The sequence below is a fragment of the Kogia breviceps genome, chromosome 6 (genome assembly GCF_026419965.1).
Source record: "Kogia breviceps isolate mKogBre1 chromosome 6, mKogBre1 haplotype 1, whole genome shotgun sequence".
NCBI lineage: Eukaryota > Metazoa > Chordata > Mammalia > Artiodactyla > Physeteridae > Kogia > Kogia breviceps.
In genome coordinates this window covers 19,435,733-19,455,930 of record NC_081315.1, presented here as the reverse complement: position 1 = coordinate 19,455,930, position 20,198 = coordinate 19,435,733, and positions in this window count along the sequence as shown.

The window sequence follows — 20,198 nt, the reverse complement described above, 5'->3', positions numbered from 1 at the left end:
GGCTAAACATAAAACACTTTTCTCTTCCCTTTACTCTGGCATTGACCTGGAAAGATGTCATCATCTGTATCTCTCAGGCCATTGCTAAGGGGAGGGAGGGATAACCTTCCAGACTGCTCGAATTGTCATCAAAAACTGATCTGTCCATGACGCTAGAGACTCCCTGGTCCATTTCCCTGTCTCTGATTAACACCCAAACTTGAGAAATTTTGTCTCCAGGCTTTATAAAAGAAAGGGACACAAGGTAAGAGTAACCAGAATAAAACTGCCTGTGTGACCTACAGACCCTTAAAATTATACTGGCCTCCACGGCTGTTACCTTTCCAGTCCTGAGGCATAGATTCAGACAAGAACAACCCAGAGACATACATGACTCTGGGCTTGCCTCCATAGGGAGAGTCTTTCTCCCTTGTGTCAGATCAAGTGCCAATGAACATGTGACAGAAATCTTTCCCTAACATTAGGAGAGCTGGTCAATGCCACAGCCAGAGCAACAGCAGCCCAAAAACAATCACTTGACTCACTGGCTAAAGTAGTTTTGGACAGCTACACAGCCCTTGATTACTTACCTGCTGAACAAAAAGGCATTTATGCAATAGTAAATATCACCTGTTGTACATGGATAAATGCCTCTGGAGAAGTAGAAATTCAATTACACAAGATCAGGGAACAAGCACACTGGTTGTAACAAATTTCACCTGCTTATCCATGGTCCTTTGGTTTGTTCAGTTGGCTACCTTCAAGTCTAGGATCCTGGTTTAGAACCATCATACAAACTGGATTTGTCATATTACTTTTAATCCTGTTTTGTGTAATTATTTTTTAAGCTTTGTACCTATTGCCTGCCAAACCCTTATGGAAATGATGTACCCAATAAGGGGATGCCAGCTCAACACTTTGAGATGATATCCAATGCTTATGACCTTCATAATACACAGACTTTAAATGGGAAATGCCTGAGAGTTCTTCTTCCTACCCTTCCTTGTTACTCAGATGTGCCTTCAACATTTCCAGTCTGTACACTTTTCCTCTGATGTGGGCCATGACCACCAGAAAAGGTCCTTCCTAACACCGAGGGACCAAACCACTAAATATGAAAAACCCAATTCTTGATTAGCAGTGTTTTCATGGAAAGATATCAATTAAAAGGGGAAATGTGAAAATAAATAAAGGAAAACCTCATTTAAAGTGAAGAGGGAGCTCTCACACCTGTACTGCCTGTCACAGCTTAATTTACATACCCCAGCAAAAAGAAGGCAGAATTTCTTCCGGCACAGCAACAGCTCAGCCAATGATAAATCGCTACAAAGTAGCCAATGAGAAGCCACCACAACCCCACAACCCGCAACTCTCAATCTCGCTCAATAAACTTTCATTCAAACCAGCCCCTCTCAACTTTCTCCCTTCCTCTATCAAAGAAGGCTCCTCTCCTTTGTTCTCTGGACTTTCCAGTGGTTCACCTTATTATGCATGTTCCAAATTGCAATTCCTCTGCTATTCCCACATAAACTCAATTTTGCTGACTAAATGCTGACCTTTTTTGTTTTAAAGGTTTACACAGTGATATAAATTTTGTCAGTATTTTCTCCCAACTTGTGGTTTATCTTTCGTTTCTTTAATGATGTCTTTCAAACAGCAAAATTCCTACTTTTGATGAACTTGAATTTAACAACAACAACAACAACAAATCTATTTTGCTTCCTGTTTTCTGTATTTTATTTAAGAGACTTCTACACATACCAAAGTTACAAAGGTTTTCCTCCAGAATTTTTATAGTTTTAGGTTGCCATTTAAGTCTGATCTACTTCAAGTTAATTTTCAAGTGTGCTGTGAAGTCAGTATTTACATTCAGTTTTATTCATACAGATATCTAGTTTTTATTAAACCACTTTTTAATAAATCACTTTTATTAAAAAGACTTTCCTTTTCCCCCTGAATTATCCCATCACCTTAAAGTTGCAATACTTGTGTATAATTAACGCTTTCCTTCTTTTCTCTAGTTTTTATGTAACTGGATAACTATTATTCAGATAACTTGGCTCAGTTTAGTTTTTCACTGCATTCAGTTTCTGATTATGATGTCTGCATATTCAATGCTTTATTGTTCTTCCCCCTTACTCTTACATACCTTCTTATACTCTAATCCTCCCAAAATACACTAACTGAATTTTGAACTCTAGATCCCTGCTTATTGATGCTTTTCATACTCTATCACAGTAACTGTGGCAGTGGCGCCATTGACATTTTGGACTGGATAATTCTGTTTTGTGTGGAGCTGTGAGCTGGAGGAGGTTTAGCAGCATCCTTGGCCTCTACCCAGCAGATACCAACAGAAGTCTCCAAGTCGTGACAACAAAAATGACTCCTGTGGGGTTAAACTGACCCCAGGTGAGAACCACTGCTTTATATCCATGTTTACATTCATGAATCATTATTGTCAAAAAATGCATATGATTTGCCTAGAATTTGGAGGCAAAATCGTCAATAAAACATGTCATTTTTGAAACTGGTATATTCAATCCTCACTTTGAGCCAGTAACTAAGTTTTTCTACGGATATGGTTTAGCATATAACATAGCATGGGTTGTTGTATTGTCTCTTTTCACCTAATAAAAGTGTTGGCCTCCGTGAACAATAAAAACATAGCTTGAACATGTAATTTTTACCTTAAAGACTGTTACTTTAAGGGTAGCCTTACAAGCTGCTAATCAAATTTATTTCACTTTTTACTGCACTTGCATTCTGAGGTTGGTTGACTAGGTGGTTCAACAAATGAAAATAAACTTGTTAAAGCTCACTGAGATCATTTTTAAAGCATTTTAAGAGAAAATAACTACCTAAAGGAACATCTCTTCTGAGATATTAGCAGAAAAACTGACATAGGCCAAAAAATCTGAATATTTTTGAAAAGTAGTTCTTTAAAGGTGGGTGGGGTGTTATTCTGCACACATAGTTACGGTGATAATGATCTTGCTTAATATTAAAAAGAAAAATTAAAAGATATCAAGCAAGTTATTCTCTGTTAGGTTTAAATTTTCAGTTAGGAATGAATCAATGTTCATAATCTTTGTTCATATGTCTTTGTGAGTTAAATAAGTGAAGCGTGCATTAACTAATTTGGTTCTTTCTGTATCCTAAGTGTCCTTACAACTAAGAAGGATTTCTGAGACTGATAATAAAACACCATAATTATTTATGAAAATTTCTCACTCACCATGCATATGCTTTTATGTACTTGACATATTTGAGACTCTAAACTGAGGATCTTGCCATTATAAACCTGCTTTTCTGTACATCAAGAAAAGTCTCAGCCAAGCATTTTAGAAATTAAAGTCTAAAATGAAAGTATGTAAAAAAAGGATGTTTGGGGGGCTAAGAGGAAAACAAGCAAGAATTAAAAGATTATTCAGGGCTTCCGTTCCCTGGTGGCGCAGTGGTTGAGAGTCCACCTGCCGATGCAGGGGACACGGGTTCGTGCCCCGGTCCGGGAGGATCCCACGTGCCGCGGAGCGGCTGGGCCCGTGAGCCGTGGCCGCTGGGCCTGCGTGTCCGGAGCCTGTGCTCCACGGTGGGAGGGGCCATGGCAGTGAGAGGCCTGCATACCACAAAAAAAATAATAATAATAATAATTCATAATTTAACCTGTATCTGTCATGTCAACATATCTTCTGTCTTTAATTAAAGATTCAGGGGTTTGTATCAGAATTTTTGAAACTTAAGTATATTTCAGGAAACACTAAAAACAAGTAATTTCTTTTCAAAAATGTTTATAATTTGTATCATCTTAAAAAATGTGACTTGTTTATCATAAAAGAGAAGTGCTTTGTAATCATTTAACCAATATTCTATTGTTATTTCTGTGCAACTTGGCTTTCTTGGTGTATTTTCTTGGAACATTTCCAAAAGGATAAACAGTGAGTAGCAACTGAAGCCAACAGAATCCATGAGTTTTATGTCCATTATTCTTAATGCTGATAGACAATCCTGAATGCTAACTATAAAAAGCACTTTAAGATTATTGTTTTATGAAGAAATAGAAACTATAAATCAGTTGTTTATGGCATTGTACAGGGATTAAAAATTCAGCTTTGAAAAGCAGTAAATCTGTGTTTGAATCCCAGTCCTATCCTTTCCAACCTATGTGACTGTGGTGAGATTTTTAACTTCCTGAGCCCCCATTTCCACATACATAAGATAAGGATAATAATATCTTCTTCACAGGTTTGCTGAGACACTCAATGAGATGACTAGGGCCTGGCACAGGAGGGCAATGTATTAAGCTGATATTATTTTTATAGTTATTTTTGCTGCTGTTGCTTTTATTACCATTCATAGTAGTACAAAAAACTCTTCTACTTGAAGGGAGGAGCTTTAACTTATCAGAATGAAAGACACTTAAAAATTAAAGTCCCCAAGGGGCTTTTTATCATGGTTAGTATATGAAAAATATATGGCAGAATCCAGAACTTCGGTGATACTCAAGATGGTCTATCCACAGCACCCTGAGACAGCTGAGTGAGTTCCTCCCACACGATGCCTTCCCTTATCTCTGCATGAATGTTCTTGATTCTTGCTGACATCCATCCATATGTCATCATAAACTTCCTACTCACTGCTGGGATTACACCCTTTTCTTTTTTTTTTTTTTTTTTGTTTTTTTTTTTTTTTTTGCGGTATGCGGGCCTCTCACTGTTGTGGCCTCTCCCGTTGCGGAGCACAGGCTCTGGACGCGCAGGCCCAGCGGCCATGGCTCACGGGCTTAGTCGCTCCGCGGCATGTGGGATCCTCCCGGACCAGGGCACGAACCCGTGTCTCCTGCATCGGCAGGCGGACTCTCAACCACTGCGCCACCAGGGAAGCCCTACACCCTTTTCTTTATTCATAAGCTTTCAAAATTCATGAAAACCCCAAAATCACTGTCAAGAGATGCAGGAAAATCTATCTCTTTGTCTGCAACAGAAGAGATTGATTTTCTTATAACAAATAATTGTAAGAACTGATATTTTAAAATGTATTTCTAAGATGAAATAAGTTAATTTACTTTGTCAACATCTTTATGAGGTGGAGGAATGTTATTACTCTATTATACAGAGGACTAAAATAGTGAACATAAGAATGCCAGTATTTCACCGAGTTAAAATGGCCTTCACCTCTTGTTGACTAGCTGGTGCAGGCTTATCCCTAGGCATTTGGGGGGCAGGCAAATCACCACCTTGTAAGTGTTTTATCCAGGTGAACTCAGTGTTAAGGTAGCACAACAAAATCTTAAAAGAGAAAAAAATAATTACACTAAAGCCAAAATGCAACATATTCTTACTTCTTAAATATTTCTTCTTTGGGTTATTTTATTCATGAGTCCTTCTCAGTATTATCTCTTAAGGCCTCTTTACCCTGTTTCAATAATATCACTCATAAATGTGCTTTCTCTAATAAGAAAATAGTAATAATAATTATTATTCTTATTTAATAATAAGAATTTACTGAGCCAGGCAGTGGGTACATGGTACATGTAAACTCCTTTAGAAGATGAAGAAATTGAAACAATGCAATTTAAGCCACTTGCTCAAGGTTACCAGGTAGCAAGGAACAAGGCGGGGCTGAAGATAATCAGGATACAGGGAATTCTGAAGCTCTATTCAGCCTAGTTGAATAAAATTCTTCTGTAAATAAGAGGTTTAGCTAAAATGTTCTTTAGTAATCCTTTCCTACATGACATAGCAGGGGAAAGTAGGCATTACTCTGCAAAAGAAGAGATGGGGAAAACTGAAATAATGCTGTTCACAAACTGGCCCTCAAACACAGAGGACAAGGAGCAGGGGAAGAAAGAGGCAACCTCTCCAGATTCCTGGGCGGCAGTTCTAAGAAGCAAGGAACTTACTTACCAGGCTTGTCTCCACCACCATGAGATGCGTAGATCTCCACCTCCGCCTGCCAGAATCTTAAAAGTTTATCTAGCAGCCTTAACTGGATTCAGTCACATATACCGTCCACGTGGTTTCAACAACACATTGCTCTCTCAAGGCTGCGTCCTTGACAACGGCTCCCATTATGAAAATTTTGGGCAGAACATATATTCCAAGAATGGGGAGGGGGCAAGGGGCCTCCCATTGCCCGGGTCCAGGTCGCAGGTCAACCAGTGGTCAAGTCCTCTTGATAACCTCCTCCAACAAATAAATTGTTCAGGTTGAATTTGCACCCAGGTTTGTTTTACGTCGTGAATTTGTGTACTTCCACCTTATTAATTTGTCAAATTTAGGGGTTGTTCATTAGTTCCTCATATTTCTGATTGACAGATAGCAATGATCCTGAGAAATATTCTCTTTACTTTAAGAATATTTTTCTTGCTTCAAGGCAAAGAAGTGAAGGGCTGTCAAAGCATCTTCTATCAAATGCAGAAGTATTTCCTTCACCACAGACCCTGACACCTAAGATCTGTCTAACTTTAGGTCTGAAACTCATCACAAAATGTCTAAAGCTGCAAACCCGAGTGTGATCTCTTCTTTCAACCAGGCTCAGAGTATCTCCATGGGTCCTCTTATCAGATACCAGCTTGTACCAGAGCACAGGGAAGCAGTATGAGTCAAAGAAAGGGATAACATAAGTAGAACATTCTTTAAAAGATCCTAAGTTGCCTGGAAATTGGAGAGTTTTGCTGGTTTGTCTCTTCTGAAAAAAAAACGACAAGGTAAATCATTTTTAATATGTGTATTTCGATTTCAACTTCAGCCTCTTGAATGACAGATGGAAAAAAATCATAGAGAAACATTTGATTAAATAGATATGTGTTCCAAAATAATCACTGAGGACATAATTTTTTTTAATTGAAAAAATGACATTATAAGATTACTCTTTGAGCTTTTTCCTCTACTCTAAACAACTCCCATAGATGGATATAAAGTAAAATCTAAACAATAAAATGTGGCAAAACTAAAACAAAACAAGACAAAGAGATAAATACATAATAGTCAAGGTCCCAGCAGGGAACAGATGTTACCCTCCAAGGATTTAAATTGTAAATAATTAAATAAGAGGACGGTATGTGGAGGTGTAGTCAGAATTAAAGAAATCAATAAGGGATGTTGCCTCCCCCCAGGGGCAGGCAACAGGGGGAAGAATGATGAAGGAAGAGAACAATGACAACAGTTGTGTGTGGAAACCACAACTTTCTTTAAAATAAACTCATAACACTGGCCAACTTTGTCAAAACTAGATACATTTTATTGTTCATTTTTTTAAGTCACTCTTGCAGGTACTACAAGATAAACTTTACCTCGGATATTCCACATTTTACTGTAGAGCCCCAATTTGTCCTCTATTATCTTTCACCTTCTAGTATAACCAACCATTTTATTTACTTACCCTCTTTTTCCCTTCATGGACAAAAGTCAAGCCCATTATCTTCTATACACATTTATATTTCTTTGCAACTTTTGAATTTATTAGAGCCTCAACCACCAATATTGGTTTCAACTCTTAACTGCAATGACTAACTTCTGTCATAGGCCAAAAAGTACCAGGGAATAAACTGAAAATTGTCCATTACATACCAGCTCATTAGAGTAGCAGTATTCCAGAAACAATCGTACACCATTATACATATCCGCATAAGGTAGACTAAATTACTGTTTCCAATTATTCACTGATCTGTTGTGATTTTTTTTTTCACGCATTCTCCATGGCCTCATGGTGAGTGAAGTGTATTTCTTTGCCCTTTGACCCGGGAATGGCCACATGCCTGGCTTTGACTATTGGGATATTAGTGTACATGAGGGGAGCAGAGGCTAGAAATGTCCTTTCATGTTAGGGCATATGCTCCAGTGATCTGCCATCAGAGATGCATGTCCCAGGTAGCCAATGCCTGACAGTCTATACCCCAGAACAAATACAGTTGCATCACGGAGCCTGGAACCCGGGGCCTGAATCCCAGAGCTGGGGGTCCAGCCCAGCCCAGTTAATGTACAGACTACCTGCAGACATATGAGCAAGGAAATAAATATTCCTTTAATCCACTGAGTCTGGGGATAGACAAGCAGTATTATTATGGCAACACCTGACTGAATCATGAAACAGGCATGATATTGCTTTTACCTTTGTGAAGGTTAATTATAAATATGTACAAGACAAGGTATTTTATATCCTTTTAGCCTACTAACTGATAGCCACTTTTTATTGTATAAAATATTTACCCAGATAGTGTATTTGGAATAATTAGTCTTATTGATTTGCAGCATGATAAACAGTTTAATAGTAGTTTAGACAATACTGTTATTATAATTTAATTTAGTTAACTGTCCAAATTTTACTTAACCATTTTTTGGAAACAATGATAAATTATTTACCCATAAAATCAGTTTAGGAGATTAAAAATTTCAGAAGAATTAAGTTTTTATGAACAAATATACATGTCTTTTATAAACCAAACACTGCTAAATAAAATAAAATAAACCATGTTAATATTATTTTTCCCACATTGTGATAAAATCAGATGGCATATATTGCTTTAAATCAAAATTATTAAACCAGTATAAATTGTCCAAAAATTCACCTGAATAAGAAATAGTCTTAACCGCTTTCAAGATTTACATAGTAAATAAAAATTTTCAATTCTTTCGTTTTGTTTTTCCTAATATGACTTTCTTTTTTCTTTTAACACTTGATTTTGACAAATTTTAAACCTACAGAAAAGTTGAAAAAATTGGCCAGTAAACATCCATATATACCTGTCACCTAGACTTACCAATTATTAATATTTTGCTACATTTCCTTTATCTCTCTCTAAATACATAATTTTAAGTAAACTTATAATTTTGGAATACCTTTAGATTTACAAAAAAGTTGCACATAGTATTGTTCAGAGTTCCTCTGCACCTTTCCCTCAGTTTCCCCTAATGTTAACATCTTATATAGCATATAGCCTGGGTTCAGTTGTCGAAACTAAGTAATTAACATTAGTGCGTTATATTAATTAAATTGTAGACTTCATTCAGATTTCATCTTTAAAGTATATTTTGAAGTACAAAAGTTCTTAGGTTTTTGGGGTTTTGTTTTTTGTTTTTTTCCTGGCTATTTGTCTGATATCAATGACCTTTCTGTGCTTCTTATCTTCTAACTTAGCAATCAAGGTCATTATTTTAAAGTTCGTTTTTTTTCCCTTGAGTTATAGCCCAACAAGTATTTAAAGTTTTTTTTTTCTGTTTCTGGAAATGTATGAATTCTTGCATTTTAAATTTACATAGGCCTTACTAGTCTCAATAAGCCAATAGAAACAAGAGCTCTATTCAATTTAAGTGAATTTATAATCTAATTCATCAATTTGTATTTGGAGATAAGCATTTACAAAGCATTCTATTTGTTTACAAAATATTTCAAATCACATAATGGGGTGTTGTTATCAAGCTCTAGGCAGGCTAGTTTGGAACTATAAATTCCAAATTCTGTTTGAATTTATAATTTTATTTCTCCCGCATACACTAAGTGTTGTTTTGGGCAGTACTTTTTTGGTCAGATGAGGGGGGTCACAATTTAAATTTTATTAACCTTTTTGTTTGCATGTGAAGCTTTCCCTCACACTTTGACCTGAATAATTTGTATATTTCTGTGGGATTTCCTTATTGTTAAGAGAGGAGAGAGAAACATCACTCAGAAATCTGTCGATATCTAAGAAAGTAATGAAGATAAGCTAGAAGCCATCTTTTTAATCCCCAAACACTCAGGATTATTTTTAAAATTTATATCCAAAATAAGCAAAATTCTCTTTTAGAAACTCTTTTGTAAATCATTCAAGCAGTTGAAAAGTTGTTCCACCTTATTATTTATCAGGGAAATACAGATTAAAACTCCAGTGGGATACCACTTTGCACACACTTGAATGGCAACATCCAAAATTCCATTGCAAGTAGAGCAACTGAAATGTTCATAAATTTCTAGTGTAAATGTAAAATGGTACAAGTACTTTGGAAAACAGTTTGAAAGCTTTTTACAAAGAAGATACACATACACATCGGTGCAGTAGGTCGACTTCAAAATATTTACACAAGTAATGTTAAAATATGTCTATAAAAAGCTGTGTATAAGGATATTCATATCACTTTTAGTCATAATAACCCCAAACTAAAAACAGTTTGGGATTCCATCAACAGGAAAATGGATGAACAAACAGTGGTATATTTATACACTGGGATATTGCTTAGCAATAAAAAAGAATGATATACTAAGGCAAGATGGACGAATCTCAAAAGAAGCACACACACATGTGAATAATGCTGTATAAGTCCATTGATATAAAGGTCAAGAGCAGACAAAACTAACCTGTAGTGATAGAAATCAGAAAAGTAGTGGTTGTCTTGGTGGAGGGAGAGAATTATTTGGTATATTTGATATAATTATTTTGTATAATGGAAGGATACTTTATCTTATTTACATATGTGAAGTTACTTGTCAAAATGTCTGTGCATTTTACTAAATGCCTCAATTTTTAAAAACTCTATTATAAAAAATACAAAATTCAGGGTACTATTTACCCCTGGGAGAGGCAGCAGGACAGGATAAAGAAGGAGCACTCAGTGGCAACAGTACTGGAACTTTTTAAGGTTTTAGATGCAGTGACATGTCACAAATGTTTATTTTATTAATATGTCATATAATATATAAATTATATACATTGTTTTGCATTTATCAACTATTATAGTATTTGCAAAATTTCTTCTTTTTCACTTTTTATTAAAGAGTATTTAATGTTAGAATTATTTTTTTCTTGGAAGTTTGGTAGAACCCTCTTGTAAAACCAAGCTCATCCTTGAATTTGCTACGGGAGAAGCTTTTTTAACTGGTGATTTAAGTTCTTTAAAGGTTATAGACCATTCAGATATTTATTTTCTCCTTCATTAGTATCAGATCTTATATTTATTATTTCTTTTTTCTTTTTATTCTATTAATTTTAAACTCCTTAGGTAAGATGTTTATCTAATTAATTTCAAACTTTCTTCTTTTATAATAAAAATATTAAGGTTTTATATTCCACTCTAAGTATTGCTTTCGTTGTATACCAAACACCTGAATATACAGCTTTTACATTATTCTTATAAATATTTTCTAACTCACTTTATGGTTTTTACTCATAAGATAAAGCTTTTCTTTCTCCCGTTGCGGAGCACAGGCTCCGGACGCGCAGGCTCAGCGGCCATGGCTCACGGGCCCAGCCGCTCCGCGGCACGTGGGATCTTCCCAGACCGGGGCACGAACCCGTGTCCCCTGCATCGACAGGTGGACTCTCAACCACTGTGCCACCAGGGAAGCCCGATAAAGCTTTTCTTAATTGAAAGATAAATGTTTTTTTCTGGTTACATTCTGTTGTTTTTTTAAAATTAATGTCAATGTGGTCATATAATGTGGTTTGGTTGCTCCTAATCATTTGAAATTAATGAGATAATTTGGCAGAACTTCCATATATTCTGCAGATTTAAGTTTCTGTACATATCCATTAGACAAAGCTGGATGTTTTTGTTGTTCATATTTTGAGCTAACACACCTGAGTTAAATGCACAAAGACTTTATTCATTCAGTTAATTACTATTTGCCTGTGAGATGTTACTCCAATAAGTATTCAGTTAGTTCCTACTATATGATTCAAACTGTGCTCAATGATCAGAGCCATAAGATATTTTACTCCACAAATACTTGTTAACACTTTTGCTTGGTATTTTAATGGAAGAGGCAAATAACATAAACAAATATATACAGTATTTGATAAGTGATATAAATGCACATTAATTCAATCACAAAAGTGGGATTTAAAACCTCAGAGAATCCAGGAGGTCTTCTCAAAGTATTGTGCTCTTTTAAACTCTCTGTGAGCCTCTTAAGTGGTGTCAGAAGCACAGTAATGAACTAAGGGAACCTGGCATTTTATCAGTATTCATTACAAGAGACTTATTTTGCTGATTCATTCTTTTATTCAGATGTTCACATTATTTACTCTATTTAATTCATTTACTAAGATGCTATTACATATCAGATACTATTTTAGTACTTAAAAAACTGCTTTATTTCATGCTTACCATTGCCCTAGGCCACAGGTCTTACCCTTAAGGAGTAAGGAGCACACAAATTCAAAAAGGGGAGGAAATATAATCAGGGTTCACACAGCTAGAAGGTGAGATGGTTTAGTTTAAACCTATTTCTTTTGATCACAAGTTCCCAGAGATGTGTAGCATAAATGTTGAACTAAAAATAAAATTTAGATGATATTACAGCAGTTCTATATACTTTTCAAACAAGCCTTATGCCACACCTAACTTCAGGTTTCCCAAGAAATTCTTATTACAATATAATCTCTAATATCATTAAAATGTTTTTACCTAACTCAACATGACTATGAATACTGATAAATGAGTCTTCAATGCTCTTCTCAGTACAGCATAGCTGCTGGGGGGTTCTGGGCACAGAATGCTGTTGTTTGCACTTCTTAGTATTTTGATTACCAGGAGCACAAAAGCTCAGAGCAGCAATTTAATATCTGAAAACCAACTACAGTAGATCAAATGTTCCTTTTTATAATGGTATCTCCAGAAAACATTTATAATGAAAGTTATCTGGGTTGAGTTTCCGGTGTGCCTATGAAAAAAGTTGTTAAACACTACCTGTGAAAGGAGAATTATCTTTTGATAATAACTACAAATTTTAATGCAATTAGATTTGCTAAGTCATTCAGCAAGCTCCTCTCTCTACTTTGCCATTGAATGTGTCTCAAAAATATGAACACAGATCCTAAAATTCAGTTATATAGACATTTACTAAATGTATATAAAAGGATATGGTGGGTGAGCTATACTGGTTTTCTCAAATCTGAAACTCTATTCCCTGTTAAGCCATTAACTATCTTAAACTGAATTTTCAGAAGAAATACAGTGATGCATTTTTCACCCTCCTCTCCCTTTCTCTTTCTCTCTCTTTCTCTCTCTCTCTCTCTCTCTCTCTCTCTCTCTCTCTCTCTCTCTCTCTCTCACACACACACACACACACACAATTAATAATTGAAAAACTCACTCTGTGCACTGCATAAACTCCCTAATAGTCTGAAATATACATTATCTCTTTCCTAGGGATACAACCTGAGTTGCCTGCCCTATTTCATTGTCAAAAAATTAAACTACATTGTAATATAAAATGAATTCATAATATTTTATGAGAAAAGATTGATGTTGAAAGTAAAAGATTGACTTATTTTTATCTTCTCTGAATTTCTCTCCTTGCATTTGATCCAAAACAGTCACCAGAAAGTTATTTAAGATAAATTAAATTGAGGTAATGCCACCTATTCTGTTTAATTTTACTGAAATCATGAGTGCTAAAGCAAATGCCACTGGCTGCCAGATAAGACTTCCTAAAACACCACTATATTGTATTCTTTTCTTTCTTAAGAACTTGTTTCCCTGCTTCCTACTGCACATATATCATATACCAACTCCTTTTAAAAATCTGATTGTCATCTACAGACCATATTTTTCAATGATTCCCAATGTTCAACCCAGTCACCTTTTTCATTTCTAGCCCTGTACCTCTCCATAAGTTTTAATGGAGAAAGCAGGGCAAGTATTTGCAGTAGAAAATAATAAAAAGACAACCAATATTCCACAGTCCCTGAATTTCCTACCTGCCACCTACTACGGCCACAGACACCCTTTCTTTACACTTGTCAGTCAGTACAACAGACAGTTCTACAGACAGTCACATTCTTTTATTAACTGGGATTTTGACGCCAAACCCCTAGCTTCCTGGGACCACATATTCGTCATGAGGACTCTGAGAGGTGGGATAAGGAAGGAATGGAGAGAAGGAGATACTTTTTCACCACATAAACTTTAAAGCTCAGAATCTCAAAGATAAATCAATGAGCAGAATGCAAAGGAAAACTTGCCCTCAGATGCTATACTTTATCATCCTTTCTTGAGTCACATCAAAAGCTCTATCTTCAGGCTTCCCTGGTGGCGCAGTGGTTGAGACTCCGCCTGCCGATGCAGGGGACACGGGTTCGTGCCCCGGTCCGGGAAGATCCCACATGCCCCGCGGAGCGGCTGGGCCCGTGAGCCATGGCTGCTGAGCCTGCGCGTCCGGAGCCTGTGCTCCGCAATGACCACAACAGTGAGAAAAAAAAAAAGCTCCATCTTCTACTACTATGGCACAGTTTTCTCTTTTTCTTCGAGAGAGGTAAGATAGCCTTGAACAACCTAAGAAGAAAAGCGTAATAGCAACAATTCCTATTTTTCCTTTGAAGGCAAGTTACAAAAAAAGTTACCACATTATATGAAATTTTCATCAATGATGTTAGTCTTCCATCCATGTATTCACTAACAAATGTTCATTGAGTACCTACTATGTTTCGGCTTTGTTCTAGGAGTTCAGGATATACCAGTGTGGAAATAAACAAAGACCAACCAAAGGAGTAAAGCAACGGCTGCTTATTCTGAGCTTGCTAGAGTAAGGGAGTCAGTCACCGTCACCTGTCACCTGCACTTTGGCAGAGATTCAAAGACAAATGGAAAAGCGTTATTGTGTTAAAGGGGAAGGCTTCAGGTGTGCCCTGATTGGAAGCTGTTGGCACGGGGAAGCTACAGGTGGGCCAACTAGAAGCAGGGCATCCTCTGCGACTGGTTAGGGGTACATATTTGACTTTCTATGGTTGATTTTAAGTTGGAAGCAGGGACAAAAATTAGGGAAGCTGTCAATTATTAATCAGGTCCTGGCCATGTTGGGCTGATAGTTGCAGAAGTTATTGTTTACCTTCCTGGATTGTCACTGGAGGTAACAATCAGGCTTTCTGCAAGTGTGACTTATTGCAAGTGGGCTTCCTGGGTTGTTTATTACAGATAAGGAGATGGGTTTCATAGGCCGTTTGCTGCAGGTTGTAGGTCAAAGTTCTTTTTTTATATATAGTCTGACCATTGACCATTTGTATGTTCAATCTCTCAGCAGTAAACAAACAAAAGTCCTTGTAGAGTGTATGTTGTACAAGGGATATTATACTGACTACTTTCTCTACATCTTTTTGCACTTATTATTTCATATAATTGGTAAGAAGTATGCAGTCTTCTCTTTAATTATTGGCATCTCACAATTTGGACTTTATTATGTCCACATGTAATATTAAAATATCCATTCATTTGTTTAAAAATATGTATTGATCACCTACTATGTGCCAGGAACTACTACAGTCTGTAAAGATTCAGTAGTGAGCAAAGTCCTGCCCTCATTGAACTTACATCTGATTAAAGGGACACAAATAATAATCATAATAAATAAAATAAGTTTTGTTTTTTAGAAGGTGATAAATCTTATGAAAATAAAAAGCAGAAGAGTGGCCAAGATGGCAGAGTAGGAAGACCCTGAACTCACCTCCTCCCATAGGTACAACAAAATTACAACTATTTACAGAGCAACTATCAATGAAAATGATCTGAAGACTAGCAGAAAAGATCTTCTATGAATAAAGATATAAAGAAGGAGCCACAACAAGATGGTAGGAGAGATGGAGATATAGTATAGTCAAGACCCACGCCCCCACATAGGTGACCCACAAACAAAACGATAATTACAATTGCAAAGGTTCTCCCCAAGGAGCGAGGTCCACACCAGATGCCTCAGGCCAGGGGTCCTGTACCAGGAAAATAAGCCCCAGAATGTTTGGCTTTGAAGGCCAGTGTTCCCATAGCTGTGGGAACTAGAGACTCCACTCTTTAACAGGCCACACAAAATCTCACATGCACTAAGACCCAGCAGCAATTTTAAAGATGTCTGGGTCAGATCCACTTGCTTGATCTTGGAGAGCCTCGCAGAAAGGCAGGAGGCAACTAGGATCCTCACCCTGGGGATATAGATGCTGGCAGCAGACATTTGGGGGAGTTCATTTTGCTATGAAGACACCTGTGCTGGCAAGTGCCATTTTGAAATCCTCCCTCTAGCTTATTAGTACTGGAGCCCCACCCCACCCACCAGCTCGTCAGCATCAGTCCTGGGGCACCTGAAACCAAACAGCCAGCTGGGTGCAGATGTAGCCCCACCAACCAGCAGGCCAGCTGCCATAGGAATCCTTGAGCCCCCATCAGCCCCAGGACCCAGTCCTTCCTACAAGAGGGCTCAGGACCCAGCACTACCCACCAGGGGCCAGTACTAGCCCCAGAACGTCCAGGGCTCCATAGCCAGTCCTTGGACTTGGACCCACCAACCAGCAGGTCAACACCAGCTCTGGGACACATGGATCCCGCAGCCAGAGACCCGAAGACCCAGCTCTGCCCACCAGTGGGCAAGCACCAGCTCCAGGAACACCTGGCCCCAGCCAATCCCACGAGGGAATAGTTACAAGCCCTGGACCACTGAGGACCTACAGCCAGCTGTGTCAAGACACAGCTTATCCACCAGCAGGAAGGCACCACCTCGGGATGCCCTGGGCCCCAGCCCTGGTCACCAGTGGGCTGACACCAGCTCCAAGACACCCTGGACCCACAGCCAGCCATGTCAGGAACCAGCCCTATCCACCAGCAGGTGGACTTCAGACCCGGGGCATCCCAGGACATGGCCCTATCCACTAACAGACCAACACAAGATCTGAGACATGCCCCCCCAGCCAGGGCTCCATAGCCAGCCAACTCATGACCTGGCCCCACCCACCAGTGTCTGGCAGCTTCCAGCCAAGGCAGGGCCTGGCAACCAATCAGACTTGGGTTCACCATGCCTACCAGACTACACACAGTAGTCAGCTTGCCACAACAGAAGGGCCCATGCAGCTCACATGGAGGGTACCCTTAAAGCATATAGCTCTAGTGACCAGAGGGCAGTGTGCTGCTGGATGCTATAGCACGTTTTCTATATAAGGCCACTGCTCGAAAATCAGTGAACATAACCAACCTACCAAATACATAGAAATAGAAACAGTAAATTAGGCAAAATGAGGTGACAGAGGAACATGTTCCAAACAAAGGAACAAGATAAAACCCCAGAAGAAGAACTAAGTGAAATTGAGATAAATAATCTACCTGATAAAGAGTTCAAGGTAATAATCATAAAGATGCTCAAAAAATTTGGGAGAAGAATGGATGAACACAGTGAGAAGTTAGAAGTATCTAACAAAGAGTTAGAAAACATAAAGAAGAACCAAACACACCTAAATAATACAATAAATGAAATTTTAAAAATACACTACAAGTAATCAACAGTATATTAGATTATTCAGAGGAATGGAACAACAAACTGGAAGACAGAATAGTGGAAATCACTACAGCAGAACAGTAAAAAGAAAAACGAATTTTAAAAATGAGGACAGTATTAGAAACCTCTAGGACAACATCAAGCATACTAACATTCACCTTTTAGGGGTCCCAGGAGGAGAAGAGAGAGAGAGAAAGGGGCAGAGAACATATTTGAAGATGTAATAGCTAAAAACTTTCTTAACCTAGGAAGGGAAACAGACATCCAGGTCCAGTAGCACAGAGAGTCCCAAACAGGATCAACCCTAAGAGAAGCACACAAAGACACATTGTAATTAAAATGACAAAAATTAAAAATAAAGAGAGAATATTAAAAACAGCAAGGGAAAATCAACAAGTTAAATACAAGAGAACTTCAATACGGCTATTAGCTGACTTTTCAGTAGAAACTCTTCAGGCCAGAAGGAGTTATAAGATATATTTAAAGTGAAAAAAGGGAAAACCTGCAATGAAGAACACTCTACCTGGAAAGGCTATCATTCAGATTTGAAGACGATATCAAGAGTTTTACAGACAAGTAAAAGCTAAAAGAGTTCAGCACCAAGAAACCAACTTTACAAGAAATGTTAAAGGGACTTCTCTAAGCAGAAAAGAAGAGGTTACAACTTGAAATATAAAAATTATAAAAGGGAAACTCCCATTGGTAAATGCAAATATACAGTAAAGGTAATCAATCAACCACATAGAAAGCTAGCAGAAAGGTTAAAAGTCAAAAGTAGTGAAATCATTTATATCCACATATAAGTAGTTAAACCATTTCTATCCACATAGAAAGATCAAAGCAGAAACAAATGAAATAAAAACTAAAAAGAAAAAAAAAACAACAGATAAACAAAATTGGTAAATCTTTACCCAGACTCAAAGCAAAAAACAGAGCAGGTAGAATTAAATAAAATAAGAAATGAAAAAGAAGTTACAACCAACACGACAGAAATACAAAGGATCATAAGAGATTACTGTGAACAATTATATGCCAATAAAATGGACAACCTAGAAGAAATGGATAAAATTCTAGAAGTATACAATCTCCCAAGACTGAATCAGGAAGAAAGAGAAAATATGAACAGACCAATTACCAATAATGAAATTGAATCATTAATTTTAAAAAAACCTCTCAACAATAACAAACAAAAGTTCCAGACCAGAAGGCTTCAAAGGAGAATCTTACCAAACACTTAGAGAAGAGTTCCCCCACCCTTCTCAAACGATTCCAAAGAATTGCAGAGGAAGAAACACTTCTGAACTCATTCTATGAGGCCAGCATCACCCTGATACCAAAACCAGACAAAGATATCATAAAAAAATAAAAATTACAGGCCAATATCTTTGATGAAAATAGATGCAAAAATCCTTAACAAAATATTAGCAGACTGAATTCAACAATACATTAATCATCCTTTGTGAATAAAAGGGATTTATCCCAGGGGTGAAAGGATGGTTCAATATCCACAAATCAATGTGATACAGCACATTAACAAATTGAAAAATAAAAATCATATGATCATCTCAATAGATGCAGAGAAAGCTTTCAACAAAATTCAACAAACTGGATATAGAGAGAACATACCTTAACATAAAAGCCATATATGATAAGCCCACAGCTAACATCATACTCAATGGCGAAAAGCTGAAAGCTTTTCCTCTAAGATCAGGAACAAGATAGAGATGCCCATTCTTGCCACTTTTATTCCATATAGTATTGGAAGTCCTAGACCCAGCAATCAGACAAGAAAAAAAATAAAATTCATCCAAATTGGAAAGGAAGAATTAAAACTCACTGTTGGCAGAAGACATGATACTATACATAGAAAATACTATAGATACCAGCAAAAAACTGCTAGAACTGATCAATTAATTTGGTATTGTTGCAGGAAATAAAAGTAACATATAGATATCTGTTGCATTTCTATCACTAACAGTGAACTATCAGAAAGAGAAGTTAAGGGAAAAAATCTCATTTACAATTGCACTAGAAAGAATAAAATACCTAGGAATAAATATTACAAGGAGGTAAAAGACCTGTAACTGTAAGACACTGAGGAAAGAAATTGAAGATGACACACAAGATGGAAAGATATACTGTGTTCATGGATTAGAAGAATTAACATTGTTTAAATGACCATACTACCCAAGACAATCTATAGATTCAATACAATCCCTATCAAAATACCAATGGTATTTTTTACAAAACTAAAACAAATAATTTTGAAATTTGTATGGAATCATAAAAGACCCCAAATAGCCAAAACAATCTTTAGAGAGAAGAACAAAGCTGAGGTATCGATACATTCTTCCTGATTTAAAGCATACTACAAAGTTACAATAATCAAAACAGTATGGTGCTGGCACAAAAATAGACACATAAATAAATGGAACAGAATAGAGAGCCCAGAAATGAAACTACACTTACATGGGCCATTAATCTACAACAAAGGAGACAAGAATATACAATGGGGAAAATACAGCCTCTTCAAAAAACGGTGTTGGAAAAACTGGACAATTACATGCAAAATAATCAAGCTGGGCTACTTCATCACACCATATACAAAAATAAACTCAAATGGATTAAAGACTTAAATGAAATACCTGAAATCTTAAAAGTTCTAGAAGAAATCATATCCAGTATTCCATTTGACATTGGTCTTATCAATATTTTAGGGGGGGATATTTCCCTTCCTCAGGCAAGAGGACCAAAATCAAAAATAAATACATCAAACTACAAAGCCTCTCACAGTGAAGGATACTATCAACAAAATGAAAAAGCAGACTACTGAGTGGGAGAATATATTTGCAAATGATATATCTGATAAGGGGTTAATATCCAAAATATACAAAGAACTCATACCACTCAACATCAAAAAAAACAAGCAATCCAATTGAAAAATAGTCAGAGGAACTGAATAGACGGTTTTCCTAAGCAGACTTACACATGGCCAACAG